Genomic DNA, 27035 nt, shown 5'->3' with positions numbered 1-27035 from the left:
TGTAATTTGACCCTGAATGTAAGTTGTATGATAGAAGAATTTGGGCTGTTTTTAAGAGAGTGAAGAGTTTAAACTTGGTCTTAAAGTATAAGTGGGATTTTGATAGGCAAGGGGGAAGAGAAAGTAACCCGTACATATATGAACAACTGCTTTTGAGAACAGCGCAAAGATAATTTAGTGGAAAGAGGAGAGTCTTATTAATAAAAAGTGCTGAAACAATTAGCTAGCCATATGTATTCCTCTGAACTTTGGTCCAATACCAGATGCCACGTATGAAAATTAATTCAAGATGGATCATAGGCCTAACAGTAAAATGCAAAATTATACAACTTCTGTAATAAAACGTAGGAGAAAAATCTTTGTGTTCTCGAGTTGGGCAACTTGCTATGGTTGGGTCACCAAGGCTCTGGGCATCCCTGCCTGACAATTTTGCTGGGTGCAGCCCAGGCTGCAGTGTTCATGAATTAGAGTTACATGCCCGTGGTTCTCCTGGGCGAGAATCATGCTGCAACTCGAGTCATGGTCCCACCCTGCACACCTCCACTAGGGTCTTTCTTAACAGGGGTCTCTGCGATGGCCCTGCCCTCGCAATGATTCTCTTCCTGAATCATGCATCTGCAGCTCTGGGTGTTTCCATTCTGTGGAATCTAAGCGGAGGCACCCCACGGCTTGCTGGGTGTTAGGTGTGCCACTCTGGAACCTGTATAAGCCAAACCTGGGGTGACCAAAGAGTGTGGCTATGGAGTGCAAGGAGGGAGCTTGTGAAAGGATGCGAGGTAGTGGAGAATCCACCTTTGAAATTATTCTGTCAATCGGCTCATGCACTCTGGGCCTGTGATGGGAGGAGCAGCCTTAATTATCTCCAAAGTGTCTTTGGGGCTATCCTTCCATTGTTTTGGACAATAGGTTGTCACTGACTAAATCTTGATTAAATGATTATTTGGACACACCTTTGGTGTTCTCTTCTAAATGTGCTTTCTCATCCTGTGTAATATGGATAGGTTGAAACTTTTCCAAATCTTTATGTTCCACTTTCCTTTTGATTAGAAATTCAATTTTCAAGTTATGTGTCCCTTTTTTGCATATTTACTCTAAGCATTCGAGATGAACCAGGATCCTTTGACACTTTACTTAGATAGTTCTTCAGCTAAAGTCCTAATTTTGTTACTTGTGAGTTGTACCTTCCATAAAGCACTGGGACACGAACACAGTTCAGTCATATTCTTTGCCACTTTACAATAAATATGGCTTTCCTCCATTATTCAATAGCGTGTTTCTCACTTTCATTTGTGACCTCATCAAAATGGGCTTTGCCATTCATATTTCTACAAAAATTCCGTTTATCATCACTCACGTAGTCTCTGAGAGGATTCCAACTTTCTCTATGGTTAACTCCTCCTTCTGAGCCCTCATCAGAATCACCCTTGGTGGTCTGTTTACATCAACGCAAATTTTTGCTACCAGGCACTCAAAATTCTTCCAGCCTTTGCCTATAATCCCCAGTTCCAAAGCCACATCTACATTTTAGGTTTTTGTTATACCAGCCCCTCTTCCCCACGTCTTGGTAACAATTTTTGCTTACACCAGTCAAGTAAGAATTTAGTATTCTTTCTACCCTTTTCACTTTTAGAAGCATTATGTTTAACTAGCCAGTATCATAGGGATGAATGTGTCAGACTATTCCGACAACTGCTTTGACTCTGCTATTCATTATGGTGACTGTATCCAACTTGTGTTGACAGTTGAGTGCCACTTCTTGGCCCCTGCCACCCTGGGATCAGTGACTCTTGTTGCACTGAGATTCTCTAATTTAGAGCCACCACTCCCATAATACAGTCAAGCTGCCAGGAAGTGGGGTCACAGAGCCCCTCAGAGATGCTGCGGCTCCCCACACAAATGTGTTTCTCAAAGTATTGGTGGGGGGTATGTCTTCTAGACCCTTTCCACGTGGGTGAGAAGGTCTTAAAGGACAAATCCACTCTGGCATTCCAATCTCCCTAAGCCTTTAAATCTCTTCCTCTACACGAAACCAAGAAAATGCAGGCATTTTCAATTTGCTTGCTGTGAACCATCTTTTGACCCACAGTTCAGCCAGGCCAAACAAACAGGTAGAGACCGTTCTAATGATCTAAGCTGCAACATTAAATTTAGAATCTTTGCTTAGTGAACTGATATCATTAAATTTGGCCTGGTCTATGTTCCTTCTGCTATTATCTTACACCTTGACTATCCATTTCCATGCATGTTCCCTGAATTTCTGCTTGTGTAAATTAGAAAACTCAAGCAGTTTTTTTGGGAGTGTGGTACACTTCCTCACATGTCTCACATTGTGTACCTCACCTTTGGGAGTTTGTTGAGACTTGCATCTATTGATAGGTCTAGAAGCATCGGGGGATGACTGGATGGGTCCCAAAAGGTATCAGTATTGTCTTTCATGGCAACTTCCTCAGAGGAGGCCGCTGCTGTTTCCTCAGGCAATGAAAAACGTATCCCCTCAGATGCTGGTAGAAAAGCCAATACCACTGGAGGTGGGTGTGCCACTGCCAATGTGGGTAAGGAGACCACTTGTGCTGGGGTGACAGAAACAACTTTGACTTGGGACCAGGAGGCCAGTTCCAGTGAGGATTTTTTTTTCTAGCATGCACCTCAAAACTCTTCCAGCCTGACCCATTACCCAGTTCCAAAGCTGCTTTCATATTTTAGGTATTTGTAACAGCTGGACCTCAGTCCTGGTACCAATTTTCTGTCCTAGTCCATTCTAACAAAACACCATAAACTGGGTATCTGATAAACAGTAAAGCTTTATTTATCACGGTTCTGCTGACTGGGAAGTCCAAGGTCAAGACACTGGCAGATTCTGTGTCTAGAATAGGCCCCCTTCCTGGTTTACAGATGATGCCTTCTCACTCTATCCTTATGTTGTGGAAGAGACAAATGAACTCTCTGGGGTCTCTTTAATAAAGCCCCCTTTAGTGGGGCTCTGTTCTCATGCCCTAATTACCTTCTAAAGTCCCCTTCCTTCCTAATCCCATTACTTTGGACTTTGGTGGTTAGAATTCAATGTGGAAATCTAGGGAAACACAAACATTCATACCAAAGCAATGTATGAAGAAGTGCAGGAGAGAGCACAGGGCACATCTGAGCATAGCAGTTGCCCCCATGTGCCCACGGCATTGCAGTACAACAGAAAGATGAGGTTGCGAATAACACATGGATAACCAGGCAGGGTTCAACCTTGGTTAACCCATTAGAAGAGTCAAGAGAAGAGAGTCCTGAAGCAAGATTTTCTGTGTTCAAGCCCTAACTCTGCCATTTGCTGGCTGTGTAACCTTAGAAAATTAAGTTTTCTTGCTCAGTTACTTCATATATAAAATGAGAATCAAATAAGACCAGGTTCCAGAGAGAGAATCACATTTTTATTATAATATATTGTTGGAATAGTTCTATTTCATTGTTATTGTTATTAATCAATAACAAAATCATTATGTTAATTTCCTAAGTGCCTAATTAGTAAATTAAACTTTATCATAGGTGTATAGGGAAAAACATAGTATGTTTAGTGTTCGGTTATCTGAAGTTTCAGGTACCCACTGGGGGTCTTGGCATGCATCCCTCATGGATAAGGGGAAACAATTATCCATGGAAAATTAGTATACGCAAAGTTGATATATACAGCATATTTGTCACATGCAAACTATAGCATAGTTAATACAATAAATTTTGGCCATTTTACTTATTAGAATTTTAAACAATTTTATTGAGGTATAACCCACATGCCATGCAGTTTACTTATTAATATGCAAAATTCCAAGTTTTTAGCACATTCACATTTGTGAAACCATCACCAGCCTCTTGTTTTAGAATATTTTGTTATCCCCAAATGAAACTCCTTATCCGTTAGTGGTCATTTCCAAGCCCTGACCCTGCCCTTAGTACCCACGAATCTACTTTTTGTTTCTATATATTTGCTTATTCTGTATTCGGATTGATAGAGATCAATATCTATATCATATTCATATTCAGCATTTCATGTAAATGGAATCATACCATATGTGGTCTTCTGTGTCTGGCATCTTTCACTCAGCATAATGTTTTCAAGGTTCATCTATGCCATAGCCTATACCAAGACTTCATTCTTTTTATTGCCAAGTAATATAGCATCATATGAATACACCATTTTATTCCAGTTATCATTATTGCAGGATAGAATATTTTTGAGTGAAGGGGAAGAAGAAAGAAGTGTGTGTGTGTGTGTTTTTTTTTTTAGTTGGAGTCTCACTCTGTTGCCCAGGCTGGAGTGCAGTGACACGCTCACGGCCACCCCAGCATTGACTGGCTGGACTCAGGCAATCCTTCCGCCTCAACCTTCCAAGTAACCAGAACTACAGGCGTGCACTACCACGCCCAGCTAATTTTTTTGATATACTGTAGAGACGAGGTCTCATCCTGTTGCCAAGACTAGTCTCGAACCTCTGGGCTCAGGCAATTCTCTTACCTCGGCCTCCCAAAGTGCTTGAGATTATAGGCTTGGGATTATAGGCTTGAGCCACTGCACTCAGCCAGAAGTGTGAACTTTTTTTTTTTTTTCAAGCGAGAAAGTAGGATTTATTAAGAAGACAGAAAAGTTCCCACAGTGGGAGGGGACTCGAAGGGGTTTCCCCAGAAGTGTGATCTTAATGACTGCTCTGGCACCCAGAAGCAGCAAGGAAATATGTTTGATTGGAGAAGGGGAATGATGGTGGAGGAAGGCAGCTGAGAATTTTCTGGAAGCATGCCAGAGACTCACTTGCTTCCCTATGGCTGCCCTTGCCTTGAGTCAGAGGAAAAGCAGGTGACTCACTCACCCTATATTAGAGGCAAAGCCATGCACAAGACAGTCCTGCCTTTTTTGCTCACCTGTCCTGTTAGCCTGAGAAATCCATTCAACTCCTTGAAGGGTACATTTTCCCCGTCATTTCCCACTTCCCATTCATTCCTCCCAGCCCCATTCTTATCTCATGAAGCTCATTTTGAGGATCATATTAGGGTGAAGAGAAGTATTTTATAAACCATAACATATCTGTTAAAGTACAACAGTGTTTCTGTGTTACAATATGCTGGAGACGTTTGGAAAGGCTTTCTGATGACAAACAATTGCTTTAAGGATCCTTGGCTTCCTTAGCGATTGATAGGCAAATGAAAAACAAATCAAGACCCTCCCAACTTGAACATGGGTCCTAAGAGATTCTGGTGCTTCTCCAGGTAGGAGTCTATCTTATTCATCATCAAATCACGTCACTTGCCATAACTTGTAAGATATAGTAACATCTCCGTAAGTTTGTTGAGTTAAAGTAAAAACTGAATTGTGTATTATAGTGCATCCGTGGGTACATAATTTGCATGGTATATTCTCCAGTCATCTTTATAAAGAAAGCAAAGACGTATTATTGATCCTAACCTAACTTGTTTTTAATGAACATGTTCTATGTGTCAGCCAGTGGGCCAGGCTTTTTGCACGTATTAACTCACCACACCCCTCCACCCCAAAAAGAATCTAAAGATGATGGAAGTAATACATTTTTAAGTTTAAAAAGTAATTTGTGAACCTGGGACTTTAAGCCGCTTTGCTCTGAAGTCAACATCTTTAATAAAGGATTTTATTTTACTTTTATTTATTTGAATTAAGCATAATAATTATAAATAATCATATCTAGTATCATATCCAAGTACTTTCTTGATCCTAAAGAAGAATCTAGAGGGGTTTTTTGTTTTGTTTTGTTTAGTTTTCAGATTCTATCTGAAAGCATTTTGAAAGACATATGCAGTAATTCTGAATTTGATCTTTCACGACGTTTCACCTGAGCTGGTTCTGAATCCCAATTATCATTCTTAAAGATACTGAAGACTCCTTCATCCTTTGTGTCATCATCTCTGCCAAAACAGAAGTCATCTCCGTATTCTGGGCCACCATACTTTATCCTGTCATTTTTTTCCAAAACTTTTTGAAACTCAACTCATCCATGAAATCTTCTGCGATAGAGGCGGAAGCCACCCAGACATTCTGTTAATATCTTCAGTGTGATTGATATTTCTCTCATGCAGTGTGGCAAGATAGCATATGCGTATATGTGGGCAAGCATATATATCTTTATGTTAATGTGCATCTGTTCCCCTCATCTCTACCATACTATTAAGATATTAAGCTCTCAGGGTCTATCTTTGTTTCCCTTCACAGAAGGGAGTGTGCATTCACCTGGGTAACCCCAGTGCCTAGCTCTGTGGCATGATGGATGTGTTCAATAAACATTTACTGAAGGACTAAGTGCTCAGTGATGACAGTGACAACCTTCAAAGAAAATCTGTTCTTGCACACAGAGAAAATAAGATCACATACAAATATAACTGCAAATAGCTTGCTTTCTTGGGCATTTTATTTTTAAGCATCCTCGGCTGAATTATGCTGTGGAACGGCTGAGGCTTTGCAGGTAATTTTCATTTCACCTCTGTTTTCCAAATGATTACCACTTGCCAAAATGCAGCACTCAAAGTGTGCCTTTCTTCCCTCCCATTCAGGTGTGCTGTGATGCCGTATTCTTCTGTATATCTTTCTTTCTGAAAGCTATGAAGTTCATTCATATCCCTTTATTTATCATGGATGTATTATTTGGGTTAGGGCAAAAGACAACTACAAAGGTGGACAACGGTGTTCTAACTCATCAACTCCTCTCTTTTGTTATTAAATAATATGAAAAATTGAAACTCGGAATTGTGTGAAACTCTTCATTGGTTACATCTGGTGTCAGTCTTTCTGAATTATGATAGTTACTTTAATCCGCAATAGTGATGATAAATAATATGATATGTTCTGTTCTATATGGGGTCAGGAGAGTCACTAACCCTTAAGAAGATTTGAATCCTGTGGCCTAGATTTTAACCCCACTCTTACTTCTTTTCTGTTTGAATGGTCTTGAACAAATAAGTAAGTTAGCCTCTGTCTCTCTTTGTGTCTTTACCTTTGAAATGATGAGCAAAGGGCACTGTGATTCAGGGAGATAATTCATGTAAAGAAGCTTAGGTCCAGAGATACGCGTAGAAAACCCTCCTTCCTTTTCTGTTCCCTGCCATTGTTTTCCAGATAATGGTAATGACAAGTAGACTAGGATGAGTAGACTCCTCTATGAACAGATGCATTCAAAAGCCTCTTAAAAGAGATCTTTCTAACTTTTCCCAGCACCAACACAGATCCATCCAAGAATGCTAAATAAAAGGCAAGTTTCAGAAAATCTAGAGCTATTGAGCTGCTCCTGTCTTAGTCTTCTTTGTAAAAGACTCTTTCATAAAGAGCGTCTCAGGGATGCTAACTGGGCCATGAATGCAGTAAAGTCGTGGTTATATTCTAAAAGAAGGGGTAGTGTCAAGGATCTGTATTAAAGGGGAGGCGGGTTTACCCGAAGGGCATTTATTTGATTGTAGAGATTTGGTAGCAGTTAAATGAGGACTCAGGCTCTCCCGAGCAAGACCTGGGCACCTTCACAGAGCAGATGCTCTCTCTTCTGCATTTTGCAAGGTTGCAGGATTCTGAGTCCATCATTCCAACCACTCTCTGTAACTGTAACTCATCCCTTACTTTTACTGGGACCCAAATGACTACTCTACCAGAAGTGGGTTTATATTTACTTTGCTGGTGAATGCACCTTCGTTCATTATTGCCTTTTCCTTTCACCATCCTCAAAGTCTTTTTCAATCCCTAGTCTGGGACATTATATCTCAATTTTGTTTTGCTTCGCCCTATTTGTAATTGATCAAATGGCTTTGTTTATATTAGTTTTACTCCCCACGCTGCTCCCCCAGGCCTTTTACGACGACGTTGCTGGCAGCGAGAGTCCCTCAATTCTATGAGTTACAACAATAGACAGGAATTGTTATTATCAGGGTTAGAGAGTAAGACACAAGAGTCATGACTTAGCCCTGCTCCTGGGAAAGCATAGTAGGTTCACAAGACCAAAGGAATAAAACGCAAAACCCAGAAATTCATGCATCGATAGATACCTGATTTTTGACAAAGGCATCAGGAACATATGAGGAGGGAACCCCGGAAAATTGTGTATTTATTCTTACGTGTTTGAACTTCACTCACTTCAATGCACTCTCCGTTTGATGCAATACACCTATGAAGGCATCTTTCCACTGCTCAAAAGTTTTTGAACCTGCCGACTATGATGCCTTTTAGTGTGTCTGCCATGTTTTGTTTCACCTCTTCCACTTTGGCAAAACATTTCCCTTTGAGGACTTTTTTCCCCTGGGGAAATGAAAAAAAGTTGCTCCTAGTGAGAGCAGGTCAATTGGGAGGGTAGGGTGGGAGGTCATGCTGCTTTTGATAAAAAGCTGCTGAGTACTCGGTGTGGTGTGGGCAGGCATGCTCATGAGTTACCCGTCATAAAATGAGTAAATGCATGGAAAGAATCTCCAAAAAATAAAAATAAAAAAGATTCACTGAAGCCAAGTGCAGCCTCTCACAATAATGCTCGCTGGTCCACTGATGCCGGTGGGTTCCTAGAACACTCAATCAAGCGAAGAAGCCTATGCTTCGAGAGGTCCGCCCTCCAAATAATAATTCCATTTATTATTCCCTCATACACTGGGGAAAAGACAGTCTCTTCAACAAATGATGCTGGGAAAACTGGATTTCCAGAGGCAGAACAAAAAAACCAGATCCCCACCTCCTACCCTTTAAAAAACCAACTTGAATGGATTAAAGACCTAACTGAAAGGCCCCAAATTATAGCACTATTAATGCTTAGAGAAAATGCTTCAGAACATTGGTCTGGGCAAACATTTTATGAATGAGACTACAAATGCTTAGGCAACAAAAGCAAAAATAAACAAACGGGATTATATGAAAGTAAAAAAGCACAGCAAAAGAAACAATCAACAGAGCAAAAAGACAACCTACAGAATGGAAGAAAATATTTGCAAACCATTCATCTGACAGAATATTTATATCCAGAATATATAAGAAACTCAAATATTTCCACAGCAAAAACCAAACAATTTGATTTTTTAAATGGGCAGATGATCTGAACAGACTTATCTTAAACAGAAATACACAAATGGCCACAAAGTGTATGAAAAAATGCTCACATCACTAATCATCAGGGAAATGCAAACCCAGCCCACAGTGAAGTATCATTTCACACCAGTTAGGATTGCTATTATCAAAAAAATAAAAATTGCTGGCGAGAATATGGAGAAAAGGGGACTCATACACTGGGAACGTAAACAAGTATGGACACTATTGAAAACAGGGTGAAGATTCCTCAAAAACTACTAACAGTAACTGTCCTATGATCCAGCAATCCCACTACTGAGCATTTATCCAAAGGAAAGAAAATCAGTACATTAAAGAGACATCTGCACACCCAGGTTTATTGCAGCATTATTCACAACAGCCTAGATATGGAATCAACCTAGGTGTCCAACAACCCATGAATAGATAAAGAAAGGTTGGTATAGATACACCGCGGAATACTATTCAGTCACACACAAAAAGAATCAAATCCAGTCATTCGTGGTAACCTGAATAGAATAAGGGGACATTATGTTAGGTGAAATAATCCAGAAACAGGAAGTTAACAACACGTGTTCTCACTCATATATGGAAGCTTAAAAAAAGAGTCGATTTCATAGAATTAAAGAGTAGAACAGAAGATACTAGAGGCAGGGATGTGAAGGGGGAAGGCAAAGATAGGGAGAGATTTGTTAAAGGATACAAAATTACAGCTAGATAAAAGGAATAAATTCTAGTTTTCTATAGCACTGTAAGATGACTGAAGTTAACAATAATATACTATATAGCTTCAAGAAACTAAAAGATGGATATCGAATGTTCCCAACACAAATAAATGATAAAGAAATGACGGATTTGTAATCAGCCTGATTTGATCACTAACATTATACGAATTGCAATATCACTAATCCCCCAAATATGTAAAATTATTATGTGTCCATTTAAATAAAAAATAAAATAAAATGCTGCACAGATAGGGAAGAAAATGAACATGAGTTATAAAAAATGTGTGTTTGTGTGTTTTAATGAAGGAAGAGGTCATCTTTTACCCTTTGAACACTTTTCCTTGATTTTCATTTTATTTTTCTTTCCCAGTTTAAGTACCTACATGTCTATTGCTTGTTTAAAAAAAACAGAAAATGTAAAAAATCTTTGTCATCATTTAGGTGTTTTTCTACACCTATAAATGTATAGCATATGTAATATAAAAAACTATTCATGTCATATTTGCATATCTTGTAACTAGAATTTAAAAATCAATACTATGCTGTGAATATATTCCCATATCTGTACATTTAAAGCAGCAGCATCATTATGAATGACTGTATATTTTTTTTTATATCAATAGGGCATATTATAATTCATCCTCTATTTTTAGGTATTGAAGTTGTTTCCAACATACTGCAACTGTTTGCAATGCTTCAGTGATCAATCATGTATATATATCTTCAATTGTCCACTGATTTATACATCTTAGAAAAGGAAATAGGCCGGGCTCGGTGGCTCAGCCTGTAATCCCGTGCCTTGGGAGGCTGAGGTGAGTGGATTGCCTGAGCCCATGGGTTCGAGACCCGCCTGGTCAACTTGGCGAGACCTCATCTCTACAATAAATCAAAAAATCAGCCAGGCGTGGTAGCGCATGCCTGTAGTTCCCGCTACTTGGAAGGCTGAGGCAGAAGGATCGCCGGAGCCCAGCAGGTCGAGGCTGCGGTGACCGGGAGCTGCCACTGCACTCCACTCTGGGTGACAGAGTGAGACACCAACTCAAAAAAAAAAAAAAAAGAAAGAAAAGAAAAGGAAATAGTACACTTAAAGACTTCTGTAAAAATGTCATATTGGTTTCTGGAAGGGTTAACCAAATTAAACTGTGAACTGCAGTCTATAAACGTGCTCTTTTTCTACACTCTTGCTATTACTTGGTGTTTTAATTTAGTTTTTAACTTAAAGAGAAAGGACGTGGCAGCCCATGGAGCTTATAATCTCCCTGAGTAGGGCAACATAAGATATATGGTGTAAGGATTTGTTAACCGGGACCTGAGTCATGGGAATGTGGGCATGTTTGTTCTATGACCAAGAACTCTATGAATCAGATCTAATAACTATTTCAGTCACTATCAATCCAGTCACATTACAGTGACAGCCCAAACTGGAAAGAATATGTATTTTTATATTTAAAAAATCCCCATGGATGTCATAACAGCAAATATCCTTTTAGTTCTCTTTAGATTGGGGCAATAATATTTTTTCACTTGAAATTGCATAACTCATTATAGACATTTGGGAATCTAATCTATAGATTTGTTTCTAGGAATAAGTGGAACTCCATTTGTTGCTAAGTAAAAATATCAATCATAAAATAGCAACCACAGCCATTTGCCCAGGTATAAATCTACTTTTTGTATATGAGCTAAGAACCTGAAAAGGCTGTTTGGTACCTTAATGTTTCCATCTCTTGCTCTGTCCATTTAATGACCTTTTGAAAGACAATAATTCTCAGTCCTTCTACCAGCAAGGGCATGTCAGAAATAAGCTTCTTACGGATAGGTCTAATTTTTTATTAGGATAACAGCTCCAAACAGGACAAAAATCTGCATGTCAGTGCTTACAAACAACAAAAGAGGAGGAATTCTGAGAGTTAATAAAATGAATGCTATATTTTCTGATCTTCTTTAGGATTTTATTATGCTTCTGCAAAGGGTTCCTGGAAAATTTCTTTGAATACCCAAAGAACTTGTTACGCATTTATTTTACTAACTGATTCTGAAAATGATGAGAAACTTCATACATTTCAAGGCAGAATTAAAGTTAGAATGCTTTCACTATAATCTGTTTTTATTGGGCTCTGATTTATTGGTGCCTGGAAACCACATAGCTTTGAACTTCTGAGATAAATTCTTTAGAATAGATCTATTGGAAATCTATTTCTCTTTCCTCTTAAGTTATTAGGTTTAAAAAATTTTTTTTTTTTTTAGTTTTCTTTTTTATTCCTTTTTTGTTTTGTTTTGTTTTTTGTGTCAGAGTCTCACTCTGTCGTCCAGACTGGAGTACAGTGCCATGATCATGGCCACTGCTGCCTTGACCTGCAGGGCTCAGTGATCCTTCTGCCTCAGTCTTCCAAGTAGCTGGAACTATGGGTGCGCCATCATGCCTGGCTATTTTTTAAAAATTTATTTTATTTTAAAGATGTGGGGTACAATTCAGGATAGGGTATGCAAGTGGTCATCGTACAGGTAAAATTTGGGCCTCCCTTTGGTCCCCACGTTGCCTGGTTTGAGATCAGGTACCTTATTAATGTTATGTGTCCCCCCGACCCCCAGCCATTTCCAGCTACTGCCAATTCCTTTCTTATAGTATTACGGTAAATGTTCAGCGTCCGCTTATTTTTATTTTTTTTTAATTGTAATGACAAGGTCTAGCCAAGTTGTCCAGGCTGGTCTCAAACTAGTTTTCTAATATGCTTTAAAAAAAAAAAGAATATTATTAGGGCAATGGTAATGTAGGGAAAAGGAAGAAAACTGGGATTTCCTCTTTCCAAATTAGATGAGCAAACATGAATATTTCATTCATAATTAGTCTGTTTATTCAATCATTTATTCAACTCGCATTTACTAAATGTCAGTGATGAAAGCAGCTCTGGGTAATCTCTCTGGAGAAATCACTGCATGTGAAATTAGGGTCCTTAATGAGGATTTGCATCCGTTTCTTTCTGGAGCAGGACACCCTCCTGAGCTAGGACCACTTTCTCTGTCTTTAACCATCTTTTTTTGTGAAGGATTCTTTGGGATTTGGCTCATCTATGGCAATAGTCGTCTTTCCATTTTCTTACTTGTCTTCATTTTTCTTTCAACAAGATATTTTCATTTTCTGGGGCTAGAAGATTTCCCTTTACGTAATGGGTTGTATCTTCCCCAGGATTTAATTATAACTGGGAATCCAGACTGGCAACCCAGCGGAAGGAAGCTATGATTTCAAATTTTAGAGCTGACAAGAGATTACATATTTGTCCTGTTTTTCTCCAATTCATCCCTCACTGACTGTAGTAGACATGTCTGCAGGCTCTTCAATGTGCATTTGTGATTGTACATCCCGACACTCAAATCTTTCTGTAATTTTTTTTTTTGATCTGGGCACTGACATGTCTCTTCACATGTCCCCTGGTACGCCCTGCATGTCCCTTCCTGAGATCGCCTTCTCGGGGACTATATCCATTGCTCCTCTTTCATGGTTTCATTCATTCTAGCAGGGTTTTAGTCCTTCATTACCAAAGTCCAACCCTGTGTTGATTTTTGGTTAAATGTAAATAACAGCATATTTTAAATCCAAGACGCTTTCATACTATACTTGAGGAAAAAAGATGAGAGAAACCAGGTTCCTGTTTTAAATATCAGAAGTCTATAGTTCCTGCAGGAGCTGAGATTTGGTAGCAAGGGGCTGTCCTTTCCTTTTAAAGTGAATAGCTTGAGGTCAGGACCTTTATACATTTAACTGTACTTTTAAGTTTACACATTAGCTTGCAGGATTATACATTTTGAGTGTCAGATTTAAAATATTGATCAATCTAGTGGATCTTGAGTATTCTTGAAATACACCCCCAAGAGACCCTTGATAATATTTTTTTCTAAATGGTACTATACCCATACTTTCTGTAGATTATTCAAGTGAATAGGTGATACACTATCTATGCCACAGGGTGGTGAGTGTTATCACCCTCCAGATAACAGTCCTCTCTTGTTTTCTATGATTAATTCTTTCTCTGTGATATGTATTTATAGTGAAATGGTAAATCCAGATGCCTGCTCTTCCCTGATAGAAGCCTAAAATGGCCCAATTCATTAATTTTGTTCTTTTACCACTCCAGTTTGGTCAAGAGGACAGATCACCAAAATTTGTCATATCAAACGACCAGAATAAGTCAAATTTTTTAATGAGCTTGAATCTCAGATGAAGCTCGATTCATTTTAAAGGCAGCATTTGGTTGAGAATATTAAGTTGGTCCTGCTACCTTCTACAGATATGTGGTTTGGTTTTCGTCCTGTACTAAGTTAATTATTTTGCGTTTCTTCAAGCTTATGGTTTATTTTTTGCACTTTCTTTTTTAAAAATTTTGATTAGAATTCATTTGATTATAAAGATGTAGGATACAATTCAGAGTTAGGTATACAAACATTGATTATGCAGGTACCCTTGTTAATGAGGTGTGTTCCTCCCTGTCCTAGCAGTTTCTCTCAACTGCCAATCCCGCCCCCCTCCCCTGACAGTTTCCACTACTGACAATACCTTTCTTATAGTATTATAATTGTTCAAGGTCTACTTATGAGTGAGAACATATGGTACTCTGTTCTTTGTTTCTCTGATAGACCACTGAGTACGATCTACTCGACATCCAGCCAAGTTGCTGTGAAGTTCATATGTTTGTTCTTCTTTATGGCTGCATAATATTCCTTTGTGTATATGTACCACATTTTTTCTTTTTTATACTTCCAATGCATTCTATTTCCTCGGTTTTCTTTACACCAACAAATAAATCCAAGTACACAGGTGATTACTTAAATTTGAATTACAAATTCCCGCTGAGACAAGTACACTGAGGAGTTAACTAAGTTCATTTACCACCTCGATAAACTGTTCCCTCCACGTACTCTTTGCAGGGTAATGAAAAAATCACTACATGTCATGGACTTTCACTTTTAAAAAATATTTCAAAGCATACATGGTAGTGGTCTACCCTATAGTAAACTGCTCGATGATCACACATACAGTATGTTCACTCTGATTCTGAAAATAGGTGACTTCTAACAAGAAGCTGGCAAAAATTCTGCCTAGAATCAGGTTTTCTCTTAGTGTGCGTCCGGGTTAAGAAAATCCTGATACAACTTCTAAAGGGCTCTTCCTCTTTTTGGTAGGTCTCTCCCATTCTTCAATAATGATAGAAAAGAATACCTATTTCCCGTATCCAATTTTTTTCCAAGCGGAAAAAATAATCCTTATAATAGCCCCCGTGCCCTCCCTCTTATTTCCTTTTCTCTCTCCTCCTCTTGGTCAGTGGGTTATTTGGCTGATACACCTTAAAGCAAGGTTTTGTCGATTTCAGCTCAACTCATTCTCCACCCCTCCATCGCTAGAGATGCAGGACGACGCATTCCGGTCGGCTCCTCCCCACTGGAAATTTCACAGGGCAGCCTGCCATGTTGGGATAGTCTGCAACTGCCAAGCACAACAGGGCTTGATGGACAAATCTAACCGATGCTGGGATTAAACACCGCGGAGCTCATTTTTGTCATGCACCGAAACAACTCCCTCAGATCTTTCCTGCATTCTTGATCAAAGTGATACCTGGATTTGCCTTTATCTATTCTTTTTCTTTCTGACCCCCACGTTGTTCTGAATGCAGCCAGCTAGCATGGAAGCCCCGGGAGAACAGATTCGCGGTGCTTGGAACTTACCTTAGCAGAATTTCAGCAGATTTTCATCTTCCTGAGAAAACCCAAAGAATTTAACTAAGGGCACTGGATTTCTGCAGGTGATGTCTCTTTACACCTGGAGGAAGAGAACACAAATATCGCGTTTTAAAACCATACCATATCCGTGAAAACAAATGAGCTTTAGACATTCCTGCTTGCTACATTCTTCCAATAAAATTTAGCAATTTAAAATGACAAACAGTTTATGGTTCATGTCTATGTGGATATTATATGGCTAACAGACCTAGAGATGGGTAAATGAAAGCAATATTTGTAAAATATATAAACATGTGTGTATACACTTGCTTTGGTCATTTCTGGATATATTCGTCTTCATTTCTTTGTCAGTGCTTATTGCATTTTATTGCTGAAATGTGTCAAATGAAGTTCACTAAGGAAAGTTTTTATCTATAAATAGCTTATTGTTCATAAATTTTAAAAAAGCTTCTTGTTTTTACTTCATCCTTCTGGCCATGAGCCCAAAGCAATACAGATTTATCCGTTTATTTCAACTCTGATAGCCAAACAAACATAAAAAACTAGAAAGCATGCACTGTAATTTTCAGATTTCTCAGTTTGATGTAACAGCAAAATATAGGTAAATATAAGAATTGGATTGGAAATTAGAACTGAATTCCATTCATAACCCTACCATAATTAGCCAGCCAGTTTTAGGCAGATATACAAAACTTGCTGAGTCTTAATCTTTCTACACGTCAAATGAAAGGCTTGGTACAAAATTGCCAGTAAGGCTTCTTCCATCTTTCAAATTCTATGACAATTTTTCTCCTAGGGCCATGGGTTAATGTAGGTAGAAGGATCATGGAGAATCTGTGGGAGTAAAACCATCAAGTTTAGATCAAGCCTAAGTTTTGATACATATTGGTACATATAAACTTATATGTACCAATGTTAGTACCAATAGTTAGTTTCTCTCTGCTGAACAATGAGTTATTTGTGGATAAATGATATTAAGGTGATTGCAATCAATTAATTGCAACCAATCGACTAATTCATGCATTGTTTTGAAAATAACTCAGTTGCCTACCTGATAGAGTTTAGTAAAATTTGATTTTTAACTCATGGGTTTATAATCCTTTGGGACCTGATGACCAATAGTTTGGCTATCCTGATGTTAAGAAGAAAAAGTTGAAATGCTGAAGGAACAGAGGAGACATGGGCAACTTGCAAGATAGCTTACAGAATGCAGCATGATAACATGCTTTATTTTTCTCTCATATATCTTCCAAGGAAACAGGTCAGATATTTCTTGATGAAATGTGAATATCCAATTTGTTTTTATATGTTACTGTCTTGCAAAAACAATAATAATTTCTAAAGCTGATGGCTGAGTGATAGCTGGAGTCATTACTTGCCAGGGTCATTTTAAAATGGATGCATCAGATTTGTTTGCTGCTATTATTAAAATAAAGGAGACTAAACCTGTATTATACTTCTAAGTCTGGGCTAAGCATTCTACATTATTTTATTAATTAAATCTCATAACTACTCTCTGAAAAATTTGAATTGTGATTTCCGTTTTACTGGTGAAGACACTGGTGTTTTTGTCAGTTACCCCGAAAGAGTTTAGTGACAGAAACTGGCAAGTCTGTTTAATCCCAAAAGCTATACACCTTCTTCCTGTGCTCTGTGGTATATGTTCAGGCTCTACAAGCTTGATGGCTACACTGGGTCAGCACATATTCAACTCAAGTAGGTTCTATCAGGCCCAAATTACCTTAACCTCTGAATGCATCGGCTAATATTCACCTTCTGATCTCTGAAGGCCTTACTGATTTCTCTCAGGACTTTTGAGTTTTGCATTTCATTTCTGTGTCAGGGGAACATAGTGATGCCTTTTCTTTTTAACCTGAGTATTATTCTTGATATTTAGCATGTTTCAAAGAAATGTGTTGATAGCAGGATTCTTCTTTAGCACAGAGATCTGAGTTGGGAGTTGTTGTCTGCAGGTCCATGGACGTCAGACAAGAGGCAGCATTATGATGGGTGGTTTTGAAGACAGCCATGAGGCAGAGGGTGAACTGATTAGAACAAAATGAATCATATAATTATACAGCTGCCTACAGTGTGGCCTGGAATAGGCCTCACTAATCAATTAATTTACATTTTACACTATGCAGGTAAAGGGAACCGGAATACAACATGTCTGTGACCCGGAAACCAGGTTTCTGAATTTCTCCATCTTCCCCTTTTTTCCATATAATGTCGAATTCCTCAATTGTATACTTATATGCATGTCTTAAAAATGAAATTCCCTTTTCTAGGCTTGCATGTGTTAATCACATCGTTAGCTTAAGACTCAGACAGCATAGCGGTTCCAGATAGGACTTTGAAGTCAGACAAACTTTGGGCCAGCAGCATCATTTCCTGGTTGCGACTCTGTGTGTCAATATTCTAATTTATGAAACAGGATGACAAGAGCTGCACCACCTCAATGTTGCTGTATGGATCAAATGAGGAAATTTCTATGAAGTACTTCACATGAGGGTCCAGCCAAGAGCAAGAATGCTCTGGTATTGCTGACATCATAATTATCATCACCATCATCATCATATTTTCTTTGATGTCCGCCTAATGTAATGGAATATCCTTGTCAATTGCGTTTTGCTTTTAATAAAAAATGTAAGTGCCAATAAAAGGAGATGACGGCTAAAGAAGTAACAAGAGATGGAAATACCCAGCACAGTCACGTGGACTTTATTTTTCATACCGATGAAATGGGAAAGACACTAATTTCCATACGTCATGGAAATTAAATGTTCACTACCCTAGAAGAATAGATTCAGACATTCATCGTTATGCTCAGAACTGTCTAAAGCAATTGCACTTAAAGCCAGAGGTTCTCACAACTTCTCACAGCTAGACCTTATACTAAAACAAACATTTTACATGACAAAAAGGGAGTTAAAAGGGAAGGCTTCACCTTTTTCCCTAATTGTGGTAAGTTGATGTGAAGAAATGTCCATTTGGGTTCTGCTGTTAGCAACTCAGTTATGCAATATTCATACAAAAATAGTTCCAAATCAATATAACATGTTTTAAATTTACATTAACATTTAAATTAATGAGAAGCTCAGTGTGAATTATGGAGCTTTAGCTGTTTAGGACGATGTCTCTTCCTGCCAATTTGGAACAGAGTCTATTGACTCACCTTCTTAGTCTCATAAACAGCCTCTAGACTTTATGCATTTTTAGTGCCAGAGGATTTTCAAGCTGATAAAAGGTGCCATATTGACATCACCAGGGAATAAAGTTGGCTGTATCCACTCAAGATAGAAAATGCTTCCAGCAAGTGCACACACCTTCTCTGAAGGGCATTTTGCCATAGATTATTGTCAGATCTGGGAATGTTTTAGAATCAGAGCTTACTCCTTTTTTCCTCTGAATTTTATTCATCCAGTATGTCTAGAGCTCCTCCAATGGACAGAGCACTGTGATCGAACAACACAGATTCTACTTCCAGGAACTCATAGTTTATTGAATGATGTAGCAATGGGTACAAATAATTGTAGAATAAGATGACACATTCCATGATAGAGCAAAGTACATAGTGGGTGTTACCAGAGGCACCAGAAGAAGACTGGAGACAATCAAGAACACCTTTCTAAAGAAATGAGGCCTCAAAGACAAGTAGGAATGCGTCAATTAAGGAAGAGCAGAAGACCACCAATCAGGGGAGACTCTACAAAAGAACCCAACAAGTTCCCTTCTGTGAACAAGAAATTCAGAACGATTAGTGTGAGAGGTGACAAGTGTGTGTGTGTGTGTGTGTGTGTGTGTGTGTGTGTGTGTGTGTTGTCACACGCACACATACAAGTGCAGGTGTAACGAATTAACATGCATACTGTAGTAGGGGAAAATTCATGAGCAATCTCACATGTCGTGCTAAGGAGTTTGGAAGCTATCCCTAAAATTATGCAGATGCAATGGTTCTGATGTGTTTTAAGTGGGCTTGGTTTAAGAATCATCACTCTGGTAACAGTGCAGAGAATAGAGGGAAGATGAGAAGTTTTCCCCATAACACTGTCATTGAGTTCACAAGACACCAGATGGTTAGGAAGATGCCAAGGTATCTTTTTTGTTGCTATTGTGAATGAGATTGTGCTTTTTATTTAGTTCTCTGACTCTTTGTTGTTGGTGTATAAGAATGTGACTGTCTTTTTCATGTTGATTTTGTACCCTGAGTCTTTTCCAAGGATCTTTATTCGTGCAAGAAGGTTTCTGACAGATTCTTTTGCTTGCTTAGAGTACTTTCCATAGGATTGGTCTTAGCTCCCCCTTGTATGTTTAGTAGAACTCCGCTGGAAAGCCATCTGGTCCAGAACTTTTTTGTGGGTAGTTTTTTATGATGGAGTTAATTTTCTGGGTTGTTATTGGTTCATGTAATATCTCAGTTTCTTTGTCTTTTAATCATGGGGGTTGTGTGATGTCAGAAAGTCATCCATTTCATTTAGGTCTTTGAGTTTGTTTCCATACAGGTGTGCATAGTAATCTCTACAGCTTTTTGTATTTCTTCAGGGTAAGTTGTAATTTGATCTTTTGCATTTCTGATTGTGTTTATCTGGACTTTTTCTCTCTTTTTCTTTGTCAGTCTGGCTAGGGGTCTGTCAATCTTGTTTATCCTTTCAAAACTAGCTTTTGGTTTCATTGACTTTTTTTTTTCTATAATTTTTGTCTTCTATGTCCTGTATTTGGGCTTTTACTTTGGTGATCTGGATTCTTCTGCTGAAGTTAGGGTTTTGGTGTTCTTGTCTTTCCAGCTCATCTAGGTGATTTGTTAGACTGTTAACTTGTAAGCTTTCCATTTTCTTGATGTGTGTTAGTATAGAAATCAATTCCCCTCTCAGTACTGTTTTCATGGTACTCCAGAGGTTTTGTTAGGATGTATCTGTATTTTCATTTGTTTCCAGAAATTTTTAAGTTTTTGCTTTGATTTCCATTTTGACCCAGGAGTTGTTCAGCATGCTGTTTAATGTCCATGTCTTTATGGGCTTTGGGGTAACTTTGTTGGTATTGATATGTATTTTTATTCCACTGTGTTCTGATAAGGTACATGGCAGTATTTTGATCTTATGAAATGTGTTTATGCTTGAGTTACTGCTGAGGATGTGGTTGATAGAGTATGTTCTAAGTGATGAGGAGAATGTATATTTTGTGGTTGTTTGGTGGAGTGTTCTGTAGGTGTCTATTGGTCAAGTGTCAAGGTGAGGTTCCAGATATCCTTGTTGAAGTTTTGCCTTGATGATCTATCTAGGATCAATAGTGAGGTATATAAGTCCCCCACTATGATAGTGTTACAGTCAATTTCTTTTTTAGTTTACTTAGAAGCGGCTTTATAAAGATTGGTGCTTCTATGTTGGGTGCATATATGTTTAGGATAGATATTTCTTTTTTTTTTTTTGAGCTGGAGTCTCACTCTGTCGCCCAGATTGGAGTGCAGTGGCCGCTCCCGGCCACCGCAGCCTCGACCTGCTGGGCTCCGGCGATCCTTCCGCCTCAGCCTTCCGAGTAGCCAGAATTACAGGCGCGCGCTACCACGCCCGGCTGATTTTTTTATTTATTGTAGAGATGAGGTCTCGCTGCCCAGGCGGGTCTCAAACCCGCGGGCTCAGGCAATCCACTCACCTTAACCTCCCAAAGGCGTGGGATTACAGGTTGAGCCACCGAGCCCGGCGGGATAGATATTTCTTGTTGATGAATTGAACCTTTCATTGTTATGTAGTAACCTTCTATAACTTTTTAAAGTTTTGATAGCATTGCCTGGGCCCAGGGATCGAGACCAACCTGGAAGGGATATTTTGTCTGATATTAAGATCACAACTCCTGCTTTCTTTTGTGTTCCACTTGCCTGAAAATTCATTTTCTGTCTTCTTACTTTGAGTCTGTGAGAGTTCATTCTGGTGAGATGAGTGTCTTGGAGACAGTATATTGCAACATCATTTTTTTAAACCCAGTTTGCCATTCTATGTCTTTTCAGTGGTGCATTTAGTCCATTCATGTTCAGACTAATTATTGAAATGTGAGGGCTTATCCCTGTCATGAGGTTCTTATAGGGTTTGTTGTTGTTGTTGTTTGTTTATTTGTTTATTGGTTTTCTTTTAAGTTGGGGGTTGATATATACGTGTATGTTCTCAGCCTTTTTCCTATATTCTTGGGGAAAGCATGGTCATTATTTTTTCTTTCTTTCTTTTTTCTGTGTTTAATACTTTTGTAAACCTTTCTTGTAGAGCTGGTCTGGAGACAGTGTAAGCTTTTGGGACTGAATGTCTGGGAAGGATTTTAACTCCTCATCACTGATGAAGCTGGGTAGGAAATTCTTGGTTGGAATTGTTTATCTTTGAGAACTTTGAAAATTGGACTCCAGTCTCCTCTAGCCTGTAGTGTTTCTGTAGACAAGCCCACTGCTATTCTGATTAGTCTCCCCAGTAAGTAGTCTGACCTTTCTCTCTTGCTGACCTTAGGATTTTTCTTTTATACCAACTTTGTGTAGGCGAATTGCTAGGTGCCTAGCAGTTGGTCTTCTCATTTGATATCTTGTAGGAGTTCTCTGAATCTCTTGTGTTTGGATGGTCAAGTCTCTAATGAAATAGGGGACGTTTTCTTGGATAATTTCATTGAATGTTTGTGCCAGGGTCTCTGTTTCTCTATCTGCCTCAGGAATTCCAATTAATCCTAGATTTTGCCTCTTGATATAATCACATTTCTTGAAGGCTTTTTTCCCCATCTTTCAAAGCTTCTTTTTTTAACAGATTGTGTTAGCTCCATATTGTGGTCCTCAAACTCTGAGATTCTTTCTTCTGCTTGGTTAATTTTGCTTTCCGTGTTTGCCAGTTTGGTATTTATTTCATTTATTGTATTCTTTATTTCTGTCATCTTAGTTATCAACTCCTTCATTCTTTCCTCTTCGCTCTCCTTATTTCTACTCATTCTCTTTATTAATATCTTGAGGTCTTAGCTTGTGGTTTGAGACCCGTCATTTTTGGGGCTCTTCATTGTTTGAGTTTCAAACTCTGTCTTCTCAGGTACTGTCTTCCCAGGAGTCTGTATGGGACCTGTGTTCTTCCTGCGATTCTTCTTCATTTCTGATGGTTTTCCTCTCCCTTTTTCCCCCTTCTTTAATTCTGTTGCTCAGTGATGGTGGGATAGTTTTCACTCCTGTCTGCTCAGTACCCTATTCCTCCTTATGTAGACCCTCTGGATTTGTTCAATTATGAGGCAGGAGTGGGGATGGAGGCATTGTGCAGTTTTGAGGTTTGATGAGGGTGTGATGGGAGAGCTGTGGTTCTGAAGCTATCCCACTCCTCTGCTGCTCCTGCTCCTGCTACTGCCAAGTCTCCCACTCAGATCAGATGCATCGTGCCTGGTCTGGTGTGGGGTGGGGCATCTGTGTCTTCACGTCCGTTCCTTAAATTTCTTCTCTGGGCCAGCGATGGCCAATCACAGAGGGGTGTGGAGATCTCCTCTGTGTCTCACGTTGGAGTCTGAACAGAGCCAGACTGTCCAGCACAGGTCTCTGCTTAGTTCCGGAACAGAGAAAATGGTGGTGACCAGTGACTCATCATCAGTAGGAATCAGTGCCAGGTTTCCTCACTGTGCCCTTTGTACAGTTCCCACTGCTAGTGCCCGGCCTGTGATCACAGGGGTGGTGTGGACCAGGCGTCAGGCACTGAGGAGCAGCTGACCTCCACTGCCTCCTCCTGAGAGACCCCCTGAGAATGGCTGATGATCCTATATGCTGGGTGCTTCAATCTCAGGATAATGTTGGGTTGTAACCACCTCCAAAGGGCACCCCTGGGTGCTTGATCCTGAGTATTCCTACTGATGGTCTTTCACTCACTCAGCTGCACTCACCCGCTCATGAAGACTGTCTTCATGGACAGTCGCCCTTGCAAAGTCTTTCACCAATTTTTGCATAGAGTCAACAGCAATGCAAAATTCCTGAAGTGACCTTATTGTTAAAATGACTTCTACTTATTTGAAATTATGTCAATGTAGACAGTATTATTATATGCTTCAGCTGCTTATGCTTTGACTCCAGGAAAGAAAGGGTCACTTGTCTTAATTAAGAACACACATTTCAGTCATTTGTCATTTGTTAGGATTACATTTTTAAAAATCACATTGAAGAGATAAATACAGAAACATATTTTCCCTCTGTTAATCAACATCAAACAGCTAATTATCCTAGCTAATATCAAAAAGTGGCATTTTTTTTAGCAAATAAATGTGTCAATAGCTGATATTATCATTGATAAAAATGAACCTTAAGTGGTGAAATTAATGGTATTCAACACATGTGGGGTGACCTACATATTTTAAGACATTCTTCACACATATATTAACACTGTTTAAGAATCTAGTGTGGCCAGAAACGTATCAGGGATGACACCCTAGGCTTATTCCATAATTGGTTCTCTGCCATAGGTGAGAAACACATTTCATTGGCTGATAGGACTAGAAATTTATAGTAATTCTGCCTCTGGAATGCTATCAGCTGAAAGGTGGCATTCAGAGAACCCAAAAGACCAAATAAGTTGGACTTTGTTGTGCTTAGAATAGGTAGTAAAAACTGTTTTGTGCTTTTTCACTATTGCAAGCATGTCTGTCTAATAAAACTAGGACAGTGACTTGGCTTTATTAACCTAGTACCGAGGGTATGGCTAACCCACAACTGCCTCAGGCTTTTTTGGTGATTATTATTTACCAAAGAAAGAATCTATGTGCTAATGTGTTCTGTAGGATCAAAACAACTTAGGTCAGTTTGTAGTGTTTAACACATCCAAGGAGCAAACAGGAAACTATTGTGTCTGGAATATGATAATTACACTGCTAGAAATTGAAATTGGAGAGGTAAATAGGAAATAAACACTGTGGAAACTTGCAGTTCCTTACAACATTTTTGGATTTCAATCTCATTGTAATGGAATCTTCTAAGATATAAGTGGAGAGTGTCATTGATCCCTTTTGCATTTTGAGGTGAGATTGGGCACATTCAGAATGGTATGGCTGTAGTCTATTTTGCATTTTTCAAAGATGATAATAACCAATGCATAGATAATGGATTGCAAGGGTAAAATTAAGTGTAGAGAGGGAAGTTTAGAAATATTACAGAAGTTAAGGCAAGAGCGATAAAAGCTCCAACCACAGTGATAGAAATGGACATTGAGAAATGTAGAGATTTTGAAATATATTTTGGAAGAAATCCCAATAAGGCTTGCTTATGAATTAAAAGTGAAAAACATAGCAAAGAAAGACTCAGATTTTGGATAGAGGTTGGGAAGTCTTAACGCTGAATGTGATTAGTTGAGATGGCCATGTTTGGAAGTTGAGGTTTACTTTTACTGCTCAGGGAAGCCTCTAGGAATGGCAGAAAAGGAAATGTAAGTCTCCTGTTGGGTTTTTCATGGAGTCATTCAGAAATCTGCCAATTCCAATGATAGGATTTTCAATAGAGACCGAATACAGATAGATGCTTCCCCTTTCGAGATCATGTGAGATGCCTTCACGTGAGAAGTCACTTTTTCATAAATAAATAGAAAGATCCAAATGGGAAATTTCAACTATTGAATTGTATACTCTGAGTGAATTTCAGGTATATGCGTTATATCTCATTAAAGCTCTCATAAAAAATTGAGAAGTCTCAGTGTTTCATATTTGTTTTAAATTCATTGAATCTTGCTCTTCCCTGGTAGAAAATGAATGACATAAAAAGAAGGCTTCTTTCATTATCTGCTTTATAGAGAAGAACATATTCATCAGAAGCGATGGAGCTTCACAATAATTCTTGGATCTGTGTTCAGTGTATGAATATATTTTCATAGTCATTGACTTAGTCAGTTAGTCAGTTCATCTATGAGTCTATCAGTCAGCCATTCATTTAATAAACATTTACTATGAGTTAGCCATACACTGGGCCGGAGGTTAAAGAGAAGTCTTCTGTAACTCTTCTGCATGTACATTTTCTGGATATTTAGTCTATTAAACACCAACAGAAATAAAAACCTCAAGTACAATCCAAAACACTGACTTTGCTACATTCTGCATTGACTCCCAAATTATCGCAAAAACTAAGAATCAAACAAATAATGAAGTTGGTTACTTTCATGTAAACCTATGAAAGTTTTACATCACTTAGAAAATCAATTTTTTTCATTTATGCTTCCACATTCTAATTGTGGATGTGCTTGAGATTTTTTTCAAAAAGTAATAGATTCAATCATTATGTATAAATAATATCATTATCTTCAGACATGTTAACAGGTCTGTAATGCAAACAATGGCAAGGTTTGTAAACCAACATTACTCAAAATAAAATATTTTTCATACACTTTAAAAAAAATTGGTTTTAGGCCTGACTTGGTGGCTCAGTTTGTAATCCCGCAGTTTGGGAGGCCGAGGTGAGTGAATTGCCTGAGTCTCCGGGTTCGAGACCTGTCTGGGCAACTTGGTGAGACCTCATCTCTACAATAAATCAAAAAAATTAGCCAGGCGTGGTAGCGCGCGCCTGTCGTTTCAGCTACTCGGAAGGCTGAGGCGGAAGGATGGCCGGAACCCAGCAAGTTGAGGCTGCAGTGGCCGGGAGCGTGCCACTGCACTCCAGTCTGAGTGACAGAGTGAGACTCCAACACACACACGAAAAAAAGAAAAAAAGAGAAAAAATTGGTTTGCATAGGAAGAAGTAAAATGAGAACATTTATATTCAAACTTGATAGTTTACTTTTCCAAGGGCTATGTAACTTTGGACAGTGTAATATTCTGTGCCTCATTATTTTTTTTTTATCTAAAGTGGAATTTAATCTGTATAGCCACTTTAAAGTAGTCTTGTTTCTTTTAACATGGGGAATAGGAAGCTGTTGTCCAGGAAGTCTTCTAGGCTCTTCAGTTTTTAAATCTCAAAATAAAGATACCATATTATTACTATTACCTGAAGTAAAAAGAAAGCAAGAGATGAATTGCCTGGAAGAATATATTCATACTAATATCAATTCAATGACACAGTATAATAAGTTCACATATTGTGTTTTCAAATATATATTGCAATAATTTGGGAGTCAATGTAGAATGTAGCAAAGTCAGTGTTTTACTTCTTCCTATGCAAACCATAATACATATATGTTTGCCTTTAGCTACTGGAGAGAGCTGAAGTTGTGGACAAGTTGCCTGTATATAGCATTCCATGACATCACATTTTCTCCTGTACATCGCTAAGGCAGGCAATAATAAACAGCCATTGAAATAATTTACTGGATTCACATTTAATAATTGAGGTACAAGCCGGGCTCGGTGGCTCAGCCTGTAATCCCGCGCCTTTGGGAGGCTGAGGTGAGTGGATTGCCTGAGCCCGCGGGTTCGAGACCCACCTGGGCAGCGAGAACTCATCTCTATAATAAATCAAAAAATCAGCCGGGCGTGGGAGCGCATGCCTGTAATTCCGGCTACTTGGAAGGCTGAGGAGGAAGGATCGCCGGAGCCCAGCAGGTCGAGGCTGCGGTGGCCGGGAGCGGCCA

At 38.9% G+C, this 27035-nt stretch overlaps 1 protein-coding gene across 5 annotated transcripts in view; it reads right to left on the bottom strand.

Annotated features, from left to right (window-relative positions):
* LRRC4C (leucine rich repeat containing 4C) overlaps nucleotides 1–27035 on the bottom strand; it is a 529928-nt gene that overhangs the window by 191244 nt on the left and 311649 nt on the right. For all 5 annotated transcript variants that reach the window (XM_021711583.1, XM_021711582.1, XM_008056510.2 and 2 more), the window contains one exon: nucleotides 15490–15583. The gene's annotated coding sequence lies outside the window, so the exon portion shown is untranslated. The remainder of the gene's footprint in view (nucleotides 1–15489; nucleotides 15584–27035) is intronic.

The sequence above is a fragment of the Carlito syrichta genome, unplaced genomic scaffold (assembly GCF_000164805.1).
Source record: "Carlito syrichta isolate Samal-C Ts95f unplaced genomic scaffold, Tarsius_syrichta-2.0.1 Scaffold302385, whole genome shotgun sequence".
NCBI classification, from domain to species: domain Eukaryota; kingdom Metazoa; phylum Chordata; class Mammalia; order Primates; family Tarsiidae; genus Carlito; species Carlito syrichta.
This window is presented reverse-complemented; position numbering and strand designations above follow the sequence as displayed.